General features: G+C 49.5%; 1 protein-coding gene across 1 annotated transcript in view; it reads left to right on the top strand.

Moving 5' to 3' along the window:
• The window catches only part of HORMAD1 (HORMA domain containing 1), a 974,569-nt gene that overhangs the window by 533,477 nt on the left and 422,147 nt on the right, over nucleotides 1–18,945 (top strand). The gene's annotated exons all lie outside the window — the stretch shown is intronic.

Below are 18,945 nucleotides of genomic sequence, written 5' to 3' on the forward strand. Positions count from 1 at the left end.
CAATTCACTTTGGTCACCAAGAAGCGGGCAAACCGCTGGAAAGACGTGTTCGGGCTCATTCGACGAGATTAGTCTCGTCATCTGTGGCCCTTTTCGCAGGAGTCCCGATCAGAGACATTTGTAGAGCAGCTACGTGGCGCAGTACTCACACGTTCACAAAGCATTACTGCTTGGACTCTTCTATAGGAAGCGAAGCTGCAGTTGGACAGGCTGTCCTGAGAAATCTTTTTCAATGAGAGTTGAGCTTTTCCTACAATCCCTCCTTCCATTTGTGCACATTTTGTATCACATGCTGTACTCCTTTCTATGGGGTAAGGTTATGTTTGTTTCCTATGATAACAAGTGTGATAAGATGTATTGATACTCAGGTAACAAAATGTGCTGTTATTGCTTACTGCTAGCTACTCTGATACCAAGCATGGGAATCTATGAAAGTTCCAATACTGGGGTAAGAAAACAAGTTACTTACCTGTAACTTTGATTCCCCAGTATTGGTAACTTTCATAGATTCCCATGCGCCCACACTCCTCCCCTGGGAAAAGCTCAGCCTTTTACAGATGTAGTTACTGTTACACAACGGCTACGAAAATCTGAGGCTCTGAGGCTCTCTCAGGAAGGTTCTATGAGAGGAGGCTGTTCTGATTGGTTGTGGCAACTTTTTTGGTCTCTTTTACAAAAAGAGGCGGATAGGCTACAAAATGAGATGAGACCTAGGCCTAGGTTTCTCTTTCGTACCTACTGCTATGGTATTTTCTATTTACCGAGGCTCCCATTCCGACGACGGGGAATGATTCAAAGCCTGGGAATCTATGAAAGTTACCAATATTGGGGAACCAAAGTTACAGGTAAGTAACTTCTTTTCTTCTTCTTTCTTTTTTCCTCCTTCATTGCCTGTCCAGAGCACCTCTTTCAATAATTTGCCCCCCCCCGCCCAAAAAAGGACAAGATTCAAACCATGCTACAACTGCAGGAAGCAGATATTGGTCACAGACCTCCACAATATGTGTCCTTGGTGCCTGGACTCCTGTCAAGACTTGAGGTTGAGTGATAAATGTATCTTAACTGAATCAACTGCAATCCTGGAAAGGGTGGTGACATTCTATATCACCTAACACAAGAAGAGGTGTGCTTGAAACACAAGTCCAGCTCCATTTCTTGGGGCCTCAAGGGTCCCACCTGAAGTCCCCATCCCACTTCAATCTTACTGGTAATTCAAAGATGTGCCATAAGTGGAAGAAGGCTTAGTAGGAAGAAAGCCTGAATGCAACAATAGAAAGATCAGCCCCCATAAGTGGCATCTGACTCTTATTTGGTCCCGTAGATTGTCCTAATGCGCCCCCTGATTACTCATGACATAGTGGAACCCGCATCAATTTGCAGCCGTCAAGGAGACCATGCTGGAGCTCTTTCAGATGGTTCTGGTTCTCTCTAGCGCGCCTTTAGACCAAATGGAGACACAAAGGGTTCCAGTTATACTTCCTCTGGTGGGCTATCCCTCAACGCCAACTGACAATGTGGGACTGTTCTGAGGCCAATTTACACTTACATCCCCCACCCACCACCCCCCCAGCTGTATGACGGTCCCTCTCAGCTGACTCCACTGCCGACTCTCTACAAGTACTTGCGTTGGTCCCGATTATGACTCCAGCCTCTAAACCTATCAGCGTGCCCACTTTACAACCAGATTAATCCTTGCCCCCTATCTCGATGGCAATACTATCAGAGGCTAGGAGCCCTTATTCGGATCCAGATATGGTGCAGTTTACGGTGTGCAGAATGTTCTCCACAACAAAGATGATAATTAGGAAACGGACAGTCTACTCCCCCCTCCCCCCTCATTATGCTGATGATGGGCTATACCTTGATTTACAAAAGGTCTGTGGGAAAGGCATGCTGTAGCGATCACCCTTGGCAGAGCGGCAAGTTGCCGCAGACATCATGTTGTAGGTCACCTATGGAAAAACTACCAGTCCCAGAAGGCCAAGCGGCGCTGGGATCTGGCACAATGGGAAGAACTTACTTAACCACATGGCTGCTAGGCGTTTTCCCGTCCTGTGCTGAGATTTTCAGGATGCCATTATTCATGACGAGCTGGCCTGGTCATCCGCGCACGGCAGGTAAGCGCCATGACGAGCCCAGCTCGTCATTTGCTTCGAAGGGGTTAAGCTCCACCCCTGGAACAAAACGGGGCTTGTCAATCCTGTTCCTGGTTCGTCCTCTGTATGTTTGTTCATCTGGAGTTTGCCTTGGAGAATCCGTGACTAGCCTACTTGATACCCGCCGCGACGACGAAGTGCCCGCGTGGTCAGATCTGCAGACACCCGACGCGACGACGAAGTGCCAGCGTGGTCAGATCAGCAGACACCCGCCGCGACGACGAAGTGCCAGCGTGGTCAGAGCTGCAGACACCCGCCGCGACGACGAAGTGCCTGCGTGGTCAGATCATCAGATGCCCAACGCGTCCCTGTGAGTACAACAGACCCGCGTTTGTTTGGAAACATCGAGGAGAGCGGGCTCGCTCTCTTCCGCTACCTTTTTCTTTTCGTTCGTTTCAAATCCTCATTCGATACTTGTGCAGGTTGCACCATTCTTAGTTATTCTCTATCGGAATTGTAGTACTACAAACTTGTTTGAACCGGCAGATACACTAAGGCTATACGTACCCAAAAGGTGTATTTTGGGTCTTTCCGCAAACATTACCTTGTCTATAACACTTACCGTGGAGAGTAATATTTACCTGAATTTCCTTGCCGGATCCTTGTTGGAAAGTGAGTTAACTTTTCGACACCTGTGGGGGAGACATACCTTCAACATATATATATGAGACAGACTTCATTCACGGAGTATACATTCACGAAAGTGGTAAGCCTCGGAAACCAGGGGAAGTGGGACTATTTGAGGCAGTACAGAATTACATTATCTTCTCTCTGTCTTCTCGCCCACCTTCAGGGAGAACTTCCCAGTAAGCTGCTGAACCTAGAACCCGAACCGAAGAGATCTGAGACACCCACATCCCTCCACCTTTTTTCCTTGCGGCCTCCGGCTGTGCGCGCTCCAATAGCGGTGATAGTCCCATTGTTGGGTGACGTGCAGTGGGAGGTGGCGAGGACTGTCATCCAGTCGTCCCTGCTGGGCATAGGATTCAGGTTAGTGGCGCCTGCGAATTCTTGCGCTGCTTTCAATCATTACACATGCAGCCAGAAGCTGAGCAGGACTCACCACTTGGGCCACTAGAGGAAGAAAGTGCCACTTTTGGAGTAGTTGAGCAAATAGCAGCATAAGTGCTAGCTTTACAGTTGCCTACTGTTAAACCAAGGTTAACTTTTTCCAGACATCCCTCAACCAGGTCCTTCATTTTCTGAGCCACTGTTGCTATTCAAGGAGGGACTCACTGACTCTCTTATAGCCACCTAAACCTGGTGTAATTGGTGCTCGAGCCTCCAGTCATTGGTCCTGATGTAGACCAGACTCTGAAGATCCCAGTTGTTTGACAAAGCATACTGAGCATGAAAGCCTGGTGGTACATTCATCAACAAGTAAAGTCACTCCTTGCCTTTTGATCAGTCACCAGAATAGAGAGTCATAACATATTGATGCCTTCAGAAAGGGAGTGTCCTTTTCGGACTCTTTAAGGAAGTGACCTTTCTGGGCAGGTACACCCACTCTTTATGGGACTTGGCCAGCAAGATCTTGCCAACCATCCTAAAAGACACAAGAATCTTGCTGGCTCAAACGATACATGATTGCCAGGACTCTAAAAGTATTCCTTACATGCTGACTTAGACACAGATCACTGAAACAATATTGATTGCAAAAATATAGACCTACAAAAATATCAACTAAAAAATATAGAATGCCAAAATATCGACTTCCTATCTTCAAACAGGTAAGTACAAAAATATCGAATAAAAAAAATAGACCTACAAAAATATAGATAGTCAAAATATCGAATTTTTTAAATAGTTAAAAGTAATTTTAAATTATTAAAATAATATATATAACTAACTTAAACATACTTAAAATACTTAAAATAATTAAATAACATTAAAATTAATAAATAATTAATATATAAAAAAAATGTAATGACGGTGAGCGTGCTGCTGATTGGAACAAACAGGAATATATATATATATATATATATATATATATATATATATATATATATATATATATATATATATATAGTATATTTACCATAAGATAGCGAGAGGGTTAAATTTACTATTACCACTCCAGAAAGTGCAACAGTAGGGAAAGCGTTAGATAGCGTAGGGGTACAAATTACTATTCCCACTCCAGTGAGTTCAACAGTAAGGAAAGCGTTGGATAGCGTAGGGGTAAAAATTACTATTCCCACTCCAATGAGTGCAACAGTAGGGAAAGCGTTGGATAGCGTAGGGGTGAAAATTAATATTCCCACTCCAGTGAGTCCAACAGTAGGGAAAGCTTTGGATAGCAAGAGGGTAAAAATTACTATCCCCACTCCAGAGAATGCAACAGTAGGGAAAACATTGGATAGCGTAGGAGTACAAATTACTATTCCCACTCCAGAGAGTGCAACAGTAGGGTAAACGTTGTATAGCGTAGAGGTAAAAATGACTGTTCCCACTCCAGTGAGTACAACAGTAGTCAAGTCAAGAGATTTATATAGCGCGCTACATACCCGGAGGGTCTCAAGGCGCTTGAAGAAGGGTGGGGAATTACTTGTCGAATATCCAAGTTTTAAGTTGCTTTCTGAATGCTAGGTGGTTCTGAGTGAGACGAAGGTGAGTGGGGAGTGAGTTCCAGGTTTTAGCTGTGAGGTAGGAGAAGGATCTACTTCCCACGGTGGTTTTATTGATGCGGGGTATGGTAGCAAGCGCTTGGTTGGTGGATCGTAGTTGGCGGGAGGGGGTGTAGAAGGAAAGTCGTGTATTGAGGCATTCGGGTCCAAGTTCGTAAAGTGCTTTGTGTGCGTGGGTTAGGAGGCGGAAAGTAATCCTCTTATTGACGGGGAGCCAGTGGAGGTTTTTCAGGTGACTGGAGATGTGGTCTTTACGCGGGATGTCTAGTATGAGTCTAGCTGATGCGTTCTGGATGCGTTGGAGTTTTTTCTGGAGTTTTGCGGTGATACCGGCGTATAGGGTGTTTCCGTAGTCCAGGCGGCTTGTAACCAGTGCATGGGTGACCGTTTTTCTGGTTTCGGTGGGGATCCAGCGAAATGTTTTTTTGAGCATGCGAAGAATGTTGAAGCAAGATGATGAAACGGCGTTGACTTGTCTGTTCATAGAGAGTGAGGAGTCCAGGATGACGCCCAGGTGCCGTGCGTGGTCCGTCGGGATGGGTGCTTTTCCAAGGGCCTCTGGCCACCAGGAGTGATCCCAGGCGGAGGGGGAGGTACCTAATATAAGGACTTCTGTTTTGTCTGAGTTCAGTTTCAGACGGCTGTGCTTCATCCACTCGGCTACTTCTTTCATCCCTTCATGTAGGTTGGTTTTGGCGGTGTTAGGGTCTTTGGTGAGTGATAGGATCAGTTGAGTGTCATCCGCGTAGGAGATGATGTTGAGGTTGTGTTGGCGTACGATGGCCGCGAGGGGGCTCATGTATACGTTGAAGAGGGTGGGACTGAGGGAGGACCCTTGTGGAACGCCGCAGATGACTTCGGTAGCTTCTGATTTGAATGGTGGAAGGCGGGACTCTCAGGGTTCTTCCGGTGAGGAACGAGGTGATCCATTCCAGTGCTTTTCCTTGGATTCCGGTGTTTCTGAGGCGCTGTAGAAGGGTGCTATGGCAGACTGTGTCGAAGGCTGCGGAGAGGTCTAGGAGGATGAGGGCGACTGTGTCTCCATTGTCCAGTAGAGTTCGAATGTCGTCTGTTGCTGCGATAAGGGCGGTCTCCGTGCTGTGTTTGGCTCGGAAGCCTGACTGCGAGGAGTCGAGGGATTTGTTGGTTTTAAGGAAGGCGGCGAGCTGGTTGTTGACGGCTTTCTCGATGACTTTGGCCGGGAATGGAAGGAGCGAGATGGGGCGGTAGTTTTTGAGTTCGGTGGGGTCCGCTGTGGGTTTTTTCAGAAGGGCGCTAAGTTCTGCGTGTTTCCAGCTTTCCGGGAAGGTGGCGGAGTTGAAGGAGCAGTTGATGACGTCTCGGAGGTGTGGTGCTATGATGGAATCTGCTTTGTTGAAGATGTGGTGAGGGCAGGGGTCTGTGGGGGATCCTGAGTGGATGGAGTTCATCAGGTGGATGGTGTCCTCAGTGGAGATAGGGTTCCAGTCATTAAGGATGTTCAAGGGGGGTGAAGGTTCTGCAGATGGTTGGGTGGGTTGGTCTCCGGGTTGGTTGTCGAAGCTGTTGTGGATGTCTGCGATTTTGTTGTGGAAGAACGAAGCTAGGGAGTCGCAGAGGGTTTGAGATGGGGTGATGTCGTTGGAGTTGGCTGAGGGGTTGGTAAATTCTTTGACGATGTTGAATAATTCCTTGCTGTTGTGGGCGTTGTTGTCTAGTCGGTCTTTGAATGCGGCTTTCTTCGCATATCGGATAAGTTGGTGGTGTGTGCGTGTGGCGTTTTTGAAGGCGTCCCTGGTGCTGGTGTTTGGGTCTTTTTTCCAGGCCTTCTCGAGGGAGCGACAGAGTTTCTTTGATTTCTTAAGGTCATCATTGAACCAGGAGGCGTTTTTGCTGCCTAGTTTGATATGACGTTTCTTCAGCGGTGCTAGGATGTCGGCGCTGTTGGATAGCCATTGGGTGAGGTTAGTGGCTGCTTGGTCGGGGTTTGAGGAGTGGGCAGGGGGGTTTTGAAGAAGCGATGAGGAGATCTGGTCGATGGTGATTTTGTTCCAGTTTCTTCGCAGAGTAGGTTGAGGATGGTTGTGAGTTGTGGTCTTATTGTAGCTAAAGTGATTGCAGCTGTGGTCCGTCCAATGGAGAGTAGTAGTGTGACTGAAGGAGACATGTTTGCTGGAGGTGAAGATAGGGTCGAGTGTGTGACCTGCGATGTGGGTGGGCGTAGTGACAAGTTGTTTGAGTCCGAGGTTGGCGAGATTGTCCAGAAGGGAGGTGGCGTTGCTGTCATTGCTCTTTTCCAGGTGAAAGTTGAGGTCTCCCAGTAGAATGTATTCCTCGGAGGGGAGGGCGTGTGGGGTGATAAAGTCAGTGATAGCGTCGCTGAATTGTGCACGGGGTCCTGGAGGTCGGTAGAGGAGTGTGCCTCTGAGTGTGGTCTTGGGGTCGATGTGGATCTGGAAGTGAAGGTGTTCGGCGCTGGCAAGGTTGACGTCTGAGCTGGTTGAGATGCGGATTGAGTCCTTATGGACGATAGCGATGCCTCCTCCTGTTTGGTCGGTGCGGTCCTTTCGAATGATCTTGTATCCTTCCGGGATGGTAATGGTGATGTCTGGGGCTGATGAGGCGTTCATCCATGTTTCTGTTAGGAAGGCGACGTCGGGAGAAATGGTGTCTAGTAGGTTCCAGAGGTTGATGGCGTGTCTGTGGACTGAGCGGGTGTTGAGCAAGATGCATTTTAGGTGGTTGGAGTCAGATATCTGTTGTGTGTACGTGGATGAGGAGTTTATCTTGGTGCCGTCGAACTTGCAGGAGTAGCATGTGAAGGGTCCATGGGTGTGTCCAGGAGCGGCTTGAGCGCAGTTGGAGAGTCGGCCGGGGTTAAGGGCTAGGAGGGTGGAGGCGTTGTATGTAATGCGGGAGGGCTAGGCAATGCACGGACCAGGGGGTCTGGCACTGGGCGCGGTCTTGGCGCGGACGGTCGTAGACGGGCTTACCTTTGGCGCACCTTCGGCGCGACCACAGCGCGTGGACGCTGCGCGTGGGCGCATCTGTCACTAAAAGGACTTTGAGGGGGGAGGGGCGTGGGAGGGGCAGCAGGGAGGCGGGAGCGGGGCGAGGAGGAAGGGCTCAGGGAGACAACAACAAACAAAATGGAGGCGGAGAAAAGTCGAGTGAGGCTGGGGCACTGATATAATATTCACAAGCGCTTTTAAACAGGCAGCGTTATTGTGCCCAGATAGAGCGCAGCTCAGTTTCCGTCGCGCTGTTTAAATGGCACAAACTATGCTGCGATGCAGAACACCAGAAACGATGTAGCGCTAACAAGTGGCACAAAGTAAGCAGACTGATAAATCACCAGAAGCGCTATTACAAATGCACAATTTAAAGTACAGACACACAGATAGTCGCAAGTCAATGGATGAGTAACGATACCACCAGGAGCCAGGGAGCATGGGAGCGACCGTGTCTGACGAAGTCAAGACGGTCACAGCTGTGCTTTCTACGGGGTCTGCAGTAAGGGTCAGTGGGTGGGAGGGGCAGCAGGGAGGCGGGAGCGGGGCGAGGATGAAGGGCTCAGGGAGACAACAACAAACAAAATGGAGGCGGAGAAAAGTCGAGTGAGGCTGGGGCACTGATATAATATTCACAAGCGCTTTTAAACAGGCAGCGTTATTGTGCCCAGATAGAGCGCAGCTCCGTTTCCGTCGCGCTGTTTAAATGGCACAAACTATGCTGCGATGCAGAACACCAGAAACGCTGTAGCGCTATCAAGTGGCACAAAGTAAGCAGACTGATAAATCACCAGAAGCGCTATTACAAATGCACAATTTAAAGTACAGACACACAGATAGTCGCAAGTCAATGGATGAGTAACGATACCACCAGGAGCCAGGGAGCGTGGGAGCGACCGTGTCTGACGAAGTCAGGACGGTCACAGCTGTGCTTTCTACGGGGTCTGCAGTAAGGGTCAGTGGGTGGGAGGGGCAGCAGGGAGGCGGGAGCGGGGCGAGGAGGAAGGGCTCAGGGAGACAACAACAAACAAAATGGAGGCGGAGAAAAGTCGAGTGAGGCTGGGGCACTGATATAATAATCACAAGCGCTTTTAAACAGACAGCGTTATTGTGCCCAGATAGAGCGCAGCTCCGTTTCCGTCGCGCTGTTTAAATGGCACAAACTATGCTGCGATGCAGAACACCAAAAACGCTGTAGCGCTAACAAGTGGCACAAAGTAAGCAGACTGATAAATCACCAGAAGCGCTATTACAAATGCACAATTTAAAGTACAGACACACAGATAGTTGCAAGCCAATGGATGAGTAACGATACCACCAGGAGCCAGGGAGCGTGGGAGCGACCGTGTCTGATAGCGTAGGGGTAAAAATTATATTCCCACTCCAGAGAGTGCAACAGTAGGGAAAGCGTTGGATTGCGTAGAGGTAAAAATTACTATTCCCACTCCAGAAAGTGCAACAGTAGGGAAAGCGTTGGATAGCGTAGGGGTAAACATTACTATTCCCACTCCAGAGAGTGCAACAGTAGGGAAAGCGTTGGATAGCGTAGGGGTAAACATTACTATTCCCACTCCAGAGAGTGCAACAGTAGGGAAAACATTGGATAGCGTAGGAGTAAAAAATACTATTCCCACTCCAATTAGTGCAACGGTAGGGAAAGTGTTGGATAGCGTAGGAGTAAAAATTACTATTCCCACTCTAGTGAGTGCAACAGTAGGGAAAGCGTTGGATAGCAAGAGGGTAAAAATTACTATCCCCACTCCAGAGAATGCAACAGTAGGGTAAGGGTTGGATAGCGTAGGGGTAAGAATTACTATTCCCACTCCAGAGAGTGCAACAGTAGGGAAAACATTGGATAGCGTAGGAGTAAAAAATACTATTCCCACTCCAGAGAGTGCAACAGTAGGGTAAATGTTGGATAGCGTAGAGGTACAAATTACTGTTCCCACTCCAGTGAGTGCAACAGTAGGGAAAGTGTTGGATAGCGTAGTGGTAAAAATTACTATTCCCACTCCAGAGAGTGCAACAGTAGGGAAAGAGTTGAATAGTGGAGAGGTAAAAATTACTATTCCCACTCCAGAAAGTGCAACAGTAGGGAAAGCGTTGGATAGCGTAGGGGTAAAAATTACTATACCCACTCCAGAGAGTGCAACAGTAATGTAAACATTGGATAGCATAGAGGTAAAAATTACTATTCCCACTCCAGTGAGTGCAACAATAGGGAAAGCGTTGGATAGCGTAGAGGTAAAAATTACTATTCCCACTCCAGTGAGTGCAACAGTAGGGAAAGCGTTGGATAGCGTAGGGGTAAAAATTACTATTCCCACTCCAGAGAGTGAAACAGTAGGGAAAGTGTTGGATAGCGTAGGGGTCAAAATTACTATTCCCACTCCAGAGAGTGTAACAGTAGGGAAAGTGTTGGATAGCGTGGGGGTAAAAATTACTATTCCCACTCCAAAGAGTGCAACAGTAGGGTAAGCGTTGGATAGCATAGAAATTAAAATTACTATTCCCACTCCAGTGAGTGCAACAGTAGTGAAAGCGTTCGATAGCGTAGGGGTAAAAATTACTATTCCCACTCCAGAGAGTGCAACAGTAGGGAAAACGTTGGATAGCGTAGGAGTAAAAATTACTATTCCCACTCCAGAGAGTGTAACAGTAGGGTAAGAGTTGGATAGCGTAGGGGAAAAAATTACTATTCCCACTCCAGTGAGTGCAACAGTAGGGAAAGTAAATACTTCATATATATTTAAAAATAAATTAAATATTAATACCAATTACAAATTCATTAAAATTAATTCCCAATTTTAAATTATTATAATAATTATTCATTTAAAATAATAAAATTAATTTAATTACTAAAAAGAAATTACCTAATAATACAAAATATTTACAAATAACAATAAATTATTAAAACATTTAAAAATAATTAGGAATTAATTCAAAATAAATACCAATTTATATATTAATAAATTTAATTAATTACAATTAAATGACTTCCCACCCCTATAAACCCACAACCCACTACAAAAATTAAATACAGAAAATCAACATCATTATAAATTAATCAATTAATAAAAATTAATTATCAATTAAAATTGAATTAATTACCAATTAAAAATGTAATTACAAATAAGTCTAAATAAATGCCAATAAAAAACTTTTATTTAATTAATTATAATTGAATTACTTCCCACCCCATTCCCCTATAAACCCACAACCCACTCCAGAAAATAAATGAATGAAATTAACATAATTATCAATTATTAAAAATGAATTACCAATTATATTTTAATTAATTGCCAATTAAAAAATAATTAACAATTAATTGTAAATAAATACAAATAAATTATTATATTTAATTATACTTAAATTACTTCCCACCCTATTCCCCTATAAACCCACAACCCGCTCCAGAATTATATTACGCAAAAATTAAATACCATAAATTGACTTACTTACCTTAAATCGATATTTTTGTTGTTTATATTCTATCCATCTATATTTTTGTTGTCTATATTCTGTCCCTCGTTATTTTTGTTGTCTATATTCTGTCCCTCGATATTTCTGTTGTCTATATTCTGTCCATTCGATATTCTGTCCATTCTATATTTTTGATTCAATATTATTGTCCTTCTATTCGATATTTTTGTAGTCTATATCCTGTCTTATCTATATTCTGTCTACTCAATATTTTAAACTCGATATTTAACTAATTTTTGTTGTCGATATTATGTCTGTATACACTTTTTTTTTTTTTTTTTTATCTGTTTATTAGCATAGTTTTGTGAGCAGTGATAGCATACAATTACATACATATAATCACAGTGTAGATTCCGTTGGTACACGTACATGGCCGCTCCAAGCATATATAGAAACATAGTGATATCGATTTTTCTTTATTTGTCGATGAACTAGAACAAACTAACAAACCCCATTCTCCTCTGATCCCGCCCTCCACCCCTTCAGAATCCCACCCGTCACTCTCTAATTAGGCACATAAATGTAATATCTACACATGGGTCACACTTGACGTATTTATACAATGTGCAAGGCTTATACACAGGTAATGTGGGTAGCGTGAGCGATGGGCCGGGGGTACCCGTACCTCATCTCAGTGCACCTTAGGCAGTGGTGGTCGCGCATGGGAAGGGTGGGTCGGGGCACAGTAATACCCTATGCGGTTAATCACTATCCTCCTCGTCACCTTCGTCAGTGCCAGCCTCAAAAACCCCCAAGGTGTCAAACCACTCCAACGAGACCGGTGTTTTCCGGAGGCCCCTGCTCTCCTCCCTTTGTAGTGCCTCGCCCTCTGCTTTCCCCCATCGCACCACTTCCGCCCGCCACATGTCTGGGTTGGGTGGTCTAGACGATTTCCATCGCATCGTGATGGCACGCTTCGCCAGCAACAAGGCCAGGTCAGAGAAGCGCGCCGCCACGGTTCTAGTGCGGGTCGAAGGCCCCAGCCCCAGTAGTGTACGTTCCAGTGTAGGTGTTCGAGGCAGTGCACCAGCTGTCGCGAGTGAGTCATGGACGGTGTTCCAGAAATACCCTAACTTGGGGCAGTGCCACAACATATGTAGTAGTGATGCGTCATCCTCATCGCATCGGGGGCAGTTGTTCCTGGCCGCAGGGAACATCACATGCAATCGGTGCGGTGTCAAGTAGGCTCTGTGCAGTAACATCAATTGTATGAACTTGTACTTGGGATTCCTGGCCACCTTCCTGGGGAACTGGAGCATGCGCTCCCACTCCTTGTCTCTTAGCGGCCTTCCAAGATCTGCTTCCCAAGTCGCCCGTAGTGGTGACAGTGGGAGTGCCCTTCCCTTTTTAATGCTAGATGTGAGCCATCTGGTCAGGTGGCCACCCGTTCCCATAAGGTAGAGCATTGTGTAAATGTATTTGTAAATGTATTTGAGCTTATATAGCGCACAGCTACCCACAAAGGGTTTCTCGGCGCTTGCTTAGGGAACCCGTCCTGGTATTCCCCTGTGAGATAACCCCGGCAGGGTATCCACAAGGTGAAAGCCAGGCATCCCACCGCGAGGGGCGGTTGTGGAGATTAAGCAAGCTATTGCCCAGAGTCGCAGAGTGTGAACCCGTGAGTTGAGAAGGCACCGGAGCGAGAATTATCGAGTCCGTGGAATTTTTGAGCCCAAGACCCGCCGAGGCGGGGAATTGAACCCTGGTCCAGGGCTGATTTCAGCTTCCGGGTCTGCCGCCTCTAACCCCTGAGCCACACTTCTCCACTGTAACAAGAGGGTTCGCAGTAGGCTCCCGCCCATCAGGCGACCATTTGCGTGAGATATAGTGTCGGAGTCCAGCATACAGGAGAAAGGAGCCGCCGGGGACGCCCTGCGAAGTTCTTAAGTCATTGAAAGATAGTAGGTGTCCCTCCGCAAACAGGTCACCCACATGTGTCACACCCATGTCATGCCAGGGCTCCAGCAGGGTCGTCGTGAGCGTGCCCGAACCAAGCGGTATGCCCAGTAGTGGAATTGTGGGGGCATATGGCGTCCCAGGGGACGTGTACCTCAGCGCTTTCCGCCAGTATGTGATCGCCAGCTTGAGAAGTGGCGGGGCGTTTCTAGGCAGATCCGATCCGGGAAGAAGCAAGTTGTGTACTCTCCCCTTAGCGTGGTCGTCCTCCGATACATTAATCTCATGCAGATTACGGCCCGCCACCCAGTAAGCTAGCCATTGCAGCTGACATGCATAATTATAGGCCCTGAGGTCCGGTAAGCCCATGCCTCCAGAGTCGGAGGGGAGTTGCAACTTGGCCAGACCTATGCGCCTGCGGCCGTGACCCCACACAAGCTCGGTTAGTAGTGAGTCGAGGGTCTTAAATGTCGCCGCTGGGATCTGGAATGGCAGGTTGGTGAAGTAGTAGATAAGCCGGGGGAGCATCACCATCTTGGAGATCGCCACCCTCCCGGGTATCGAGAGCGGTAATGTAAGCCAAAACTGAATCTGCGCCTTCAGCGCCCTAATGGCCTTTCCCAGATTGCCGTCTATCATCATGCTCGCCTCTCTGTATATCTGGATCCCCAGGTACCGGAAGGTGGTGTCAGCCATCTGGAATTCGTGAGGGGCAAAAGGCAGGGGGGTTGAACCATCTGTTACTGCAAAGGTGAACCCATAGGATTTAGTCTCGCTAATGGTGAGGCCGGAGATCTCTCTGAAATCCTCGAAGACCCGAGAAACCGGACTCAGATCACCTCTCAGGTCGCGGAGATATAATATAATATCATCCGCATAGGCAGATACAATGTGGTCCGTACCGCATCGCCGTATGCCATAGAGGGGGGCCATCAACCGGAGTCTACAGAGTAGTGGTTCAAGGGCGAGGACAAAGAGGAGAGGGGAGAGCGGGCAGCCTTGTCTGGTGCCTCTGGCAATAGCCATAGGACCTGAGATTTGATTGGAGGTGCGCACTCTGGCCGTGGGGGTGGTGTATAGCAATCTGACCCAAGCGAGGAATTCGGGCGGTATCCCGAATTTCAACAGGGTGGCGAACATATAGTCCCATCTCAAGGAATCAAAAGCTTGTTTCAAGTCTAGAGAAATGCATCCTTTGGAGCCTGTGTCAATATTGTCTCCGAGCATGAGCTGAGCCAATCGCCTAAGGTTCATGGCCGTATTGCGGTCCGTCACAAAACCGCACTGATCTGGGTGGACCAGCTGTGGCACGTATTGCATGAGCCTCGACGCCAGCACCTTGCTCAGTATTTTAGAATCAGTATTGAGAAGGGACAGGGGCCTGTAGTCGGCTAGGTGCAGACCGTCTTTGGCCGGTTTCAAGAGGGACGTGATCAGGGCTTGCATTGATGATGGCGGCAGGGAGGTTGTGCGTAAGGCAGCCAAATAAACAGTATGTAACCGTGGGGCTAGTAGGTCTATATACGTGGCGTAAAACTCAGTCGGTAGGCCATCCGTTCCAGGTGCCTTGCCCTTCGGAAGAGCTCTGATCGCCTGTCTGATCTCTGCCACTGAAATAGCACGTTTCAAGTCCTTGTTCTGGCTGGCAGTAAGTTGTGGGAGAGCCAGACCCTCCATGAAGGCCACAAGGGCGGGTTCTGATAGGGGTTGCGGAGGACTATACAACGTGGTGTAGTAGTCCTTAAACGCCGTGTTGATCCCTATTTGGGTGGTAGCTGAGCGGCCAGATTGGTCGAAAACCCTCAGAATGGGTTGGCTGATCGGGGAGTCCTTGAGGAGGCGGGCAAGTAGGGGTCCGGCGCGGTCAGCCTGTGTATTCTGCCTGTTTGTGTACTCCCTGTAGTCTATAAGCCGCAGTTCTTCCAGGAGCTCCGCGTGTCTAATATGTGCCTCCTGTAGTGGTGTGAAGGGAACATTTGTGCCCGCCGCCTCGTTTTCCAGGGATGCAAGTGAGCTCTCCACCTCTTTCAGTTCGCTGATCACTTCCCGTTTCCTTCCTACCCTAATAGCCATAGCAGCCCCCCTAAGACAGACCTTGAAAGTGTCCCATTCTATCTGCCGGGAGCTGGCCGTGTGTGCATTGGTGGAGAAGTAGGTATCTATAGTGTCGGACAGGGAGGACCGGAAGACCGAGTCCTCGAGGAGCTCAGGAGACAGTCGCCAAGTCGGGATGGGAGCCAGCTTCCTACCCCACTGCCACGTTATCTCCACAGGGCTGTGGTCCGATAGTGTTTTCCCCATGTGTTGGGCTTGGACAATCTGTGCTGTGAGGGAACGGGAGCAGAAAACATGATCAATTCTGGTGTGAAGCTGGTGGGGAGGTGAGAAAAAGGTGTATTCCCTATCCAGAGGGTGTACGCTGCGCCACACATCCGCTAAATCCCAGCCCGCAGCCCATCCTGTAAGCGCAGCAGCCTATTTACTGCTCTCGGTAGCCTGCAATGGGGGATGCGATCTATCTAGCATAACATCAAGTACAGCATTGAAATCACCCCCTATGATCCAGCGATGATCAGCCCAATCTGCAAGTACCCTGTTGACATTAAACAGAAATTCCGATTGATTTGTGTTAGGCGAGTACACACAGCCGATGACTACCGCCTCCCCATCCAACAGTCCCCGTAGAAATACATAGCGTCCCTCCTGGTCAATCCGTTGCTCTTGTAGCTGGAAGGGTACAGAGCCACGGAGCCAAACTGCCGCCCCCCTAGAGAATGCAGAATATGAGGTCGAGAAGAACTGCCCTCTCCATTTCTTGCGCAATTTCACCGCTTCAGCAGCGTTCAAATGTGTCTCTTGCAGGCAAGCAATCTATGTCCCCCTTCTATTGAGTTGTGCTAGAATTCTATGTCGTTTATGCACAGATCCCATGCCACGCACATTCCAGGTGCACAATTGGTAGTTATTAAGAGGTCCCATCTTCAACTGTGCGGCTCAACAATGTAATACAACTGGGTGACCCTACATGCCCTGCTGTGCTAAGAGGTGAGAGTGTCCCGCAAACAATTAACCCCTGAACAAAAAGGTCCCTGAGCCAACGTACCCAGGAGCCAAACCATGGTGCCCAACGTGGGCACAAGTCAGTCAAGTTCTTGTGCATACCGGGGGTGGAAGGCCTCCGTCGGTTGACACTGAACTGTCCGCGTGGGCATGATAGCCCCTAATACAATGTGCCCCTGCACATACAACCCACCATATGTGAAGGAGGGGATTAGCCATACGTTACCACCTGAAGAGGCTCAATTGCGTCGTCGTTCAGAACTCCTCCGCCATCTGGGCTGTGATCTTCGGGAAGTGTTGCAAGCTGTTGTCCGAGCCAGATACCTCAGTGTGGGTGTCGGTAGTGACGGAGAGTCTGTCTTCGGTTGCTTCCGCGTCGTGGGCAGCCAGTGCCTTCTCAGTTAGACGGTGGTGTGGGGATGATGACGTTCGGTTCGCTGCTTGGCGTCCGGGTGGATGTGTCGTAGTCGGATCTCCGCGTGATGAATGATGTCCGGGGCTGTGAGTGTCGCTCCGTCTGTCTTGCGAGCCTCTGCGGATGTCACTGCGGTGGTCTGCGAGCGGGTCCTGTGATGCCTGCGGGGTCAGTGTGACCTCCATCCACTCTGCCGCATCCTCGAGCGAGTCGAAGAAATGGGATCTGTTGCCATGTAGGATTTTGAGCCGGGCAGGGAATAAAAGTGCATATTTCATGTTTCTGGCCCGTAAATTGCGTTTCACCCCCATGAAGGTGGACCTGGCCCGTTGCACAGTGGGTGTAAAGTCGGGGTATACCGATATATTCTTGTCCTCAAAGCGTATTGGCGCTTCCTCCCTGGCCGCCCGCAGGACGGTGTCCCGGTCCCTGAAGTGGAGGAGACGAGTGATCAGGGGGCGAGGGGGCTCCCCGGGCTGCGGGGGCCGTGATGGCATCCTGTGGGCTCTTTCCACACTGTAGAGGGCGGTGAGGTCTCTCTGGCCCACCAGTTTCCTCAGCCAATCTTCCACGAACCGCGTCGGATCCCTTCCCTCGCTTCTCTCCGGAATGCCTAGGATGCGGACGTTGTTGCGGCGGGCACGTCCTTCCGCGTCGTCCACTCTACCCCACAGAAGTTTCAGTTGCTTCTCCACGTTTTCTAATTTCGTGGAGTGTTCCGTCTGTTGCGGTATGAGATCGTCCAGTGCTATTTTCTGTTCCGCCACTCGATCCGCCAACTTGTTGTGGTCAGCCTTGAGTAGGGACAGGCCAGTCGCCATATTGTCTATGCGCGATTCTAGCGCTTCGCGCGTCGCGCGTATTTCATTAGGATGAGGTCTAGTTTGGCGTCCTGCGATCCCTTACCGGTCGGCGGGACGATGTCCATGCTGGAGGAGGCCAGTAGGTCTTCAGAGCCCGTGGACTGTACGTCCGTTCGGGCAACTTGATCTTGTGGCTTGCCCCTGTTCCTGCCCATGGTTCGTGTTAGCAGGGTGGCGTCGCAGTGGTCGCAGCAGCCCGCCGCTGCCCCTCCGAGTGGTCTGCAGTGGGTGTGGACGGGCCAATGTTCCCTGAGTAGGAGCTTTGGTAGTGGAGACCCCAGGGCCGGTAGGGGCGGCGTGGATTGTCTTGGCGAGGTATCAATGTGAGGGTGGGTCGGTGCACCACTAGTGTCCTCAGCTGTAGGTATATTCCCAGGTCCGCAGCGGTGGCGAGGGGGGAGAGGCAATGTGTCCAGTCCTCCACAAAGCCAGTGCGTCAAGGCTGGTAAGAGCGTGGAAAGGGTCCGGGCCGCAGCGTCGTGAAAAGGCGCCAAAGCGCGTGGCGCACTACCCCACTCCAATGTGGTCTCAGCGCTTGCAGTGTGTGTCTCTGCACGCTGTGAGTCCGACCTTGGTCCCCACGCAGGCAGCCCCGTGGTCCGCAAAGGTGAGACTGCTAGGGTCTGAGTCCTCCACCAGGTTCCGAGGCGGTGGCAAGCTGGCGCCTAGGCAACAACAGGGTCTGGCTGCGCTGTGTTATGGCGTCGGTACCCTGTGCAGAGGGAAGCTGGACCCGCAGCGCCTACAGCAAACTACACACCTCGTCTGCTCCACAGATCCTCACCTCCACCGGCGAGACGCTAGAGTTCCAGCAACCTCGTGGGTTAGCGTGGGGACAGCACTGTGGTGGCCTCTCGTCCCGTAGGGGCCGCGTTGCGGTGCGGCTTGGCCGTGGCGACGTGTCCTAGCGGGGCAGGCAGTGGGGCCACAGCGAGGGCAGGGGCTCCGTACCTCAATCCCTGGGTCCGGCTGGCAGAGTGTCGGGCGTCGGAAGACCAATCCCGGGTCCCGACTGGACCGCGAAGGAGGTGGGTGGTAGGCCGGCCAGGCCGATCACTTTAGGCCGGGGCTCCGTCTCAGCCCACAGGCCGCAGCAGGCTCCGCCGGTATAACTCGTCCAAGGAGCGTTTCCAGTGGGGCCACGAAGCACCGCTCCACGCCGCTGGCCCCCGGGGGCAATCTGAGCAGGGATCAGGTGGGTTGCAGGCAGGGGAGTACAGGATAAACAGCTAATATTTAGGGCATCGGACGGAGCTAGCAAGCTACACGTCCACCATAGACGGCTTCAGGCCACGCCCCCCCATGTCTGTATACACTTAGACACCACAATCTGTGTTTGCAAAACTATTGGCACCAGTGTCATACTCAGAAGGCATGCCTGGGCGAGTACAATAATTTTTTTCAGGAGATGTCCAAGTGTCTTTGATTGACATGCCCTTTAATGGCTCTAGTATG

This window comes from Lissotriton vulgaris, chromosome 12 (genome assembly GCF_964263255.1).
Source record: "Lissotriton vulgaris chromosome 12, aLisVul1.2, whole genome shotgun sequence".
Taxonomy (NCBI): Eukaryota; Metazoa; Chordata; class Amphibia; order Caudata; family Salamandridae; genus Lissotriton; species Lissotriton vulgaris.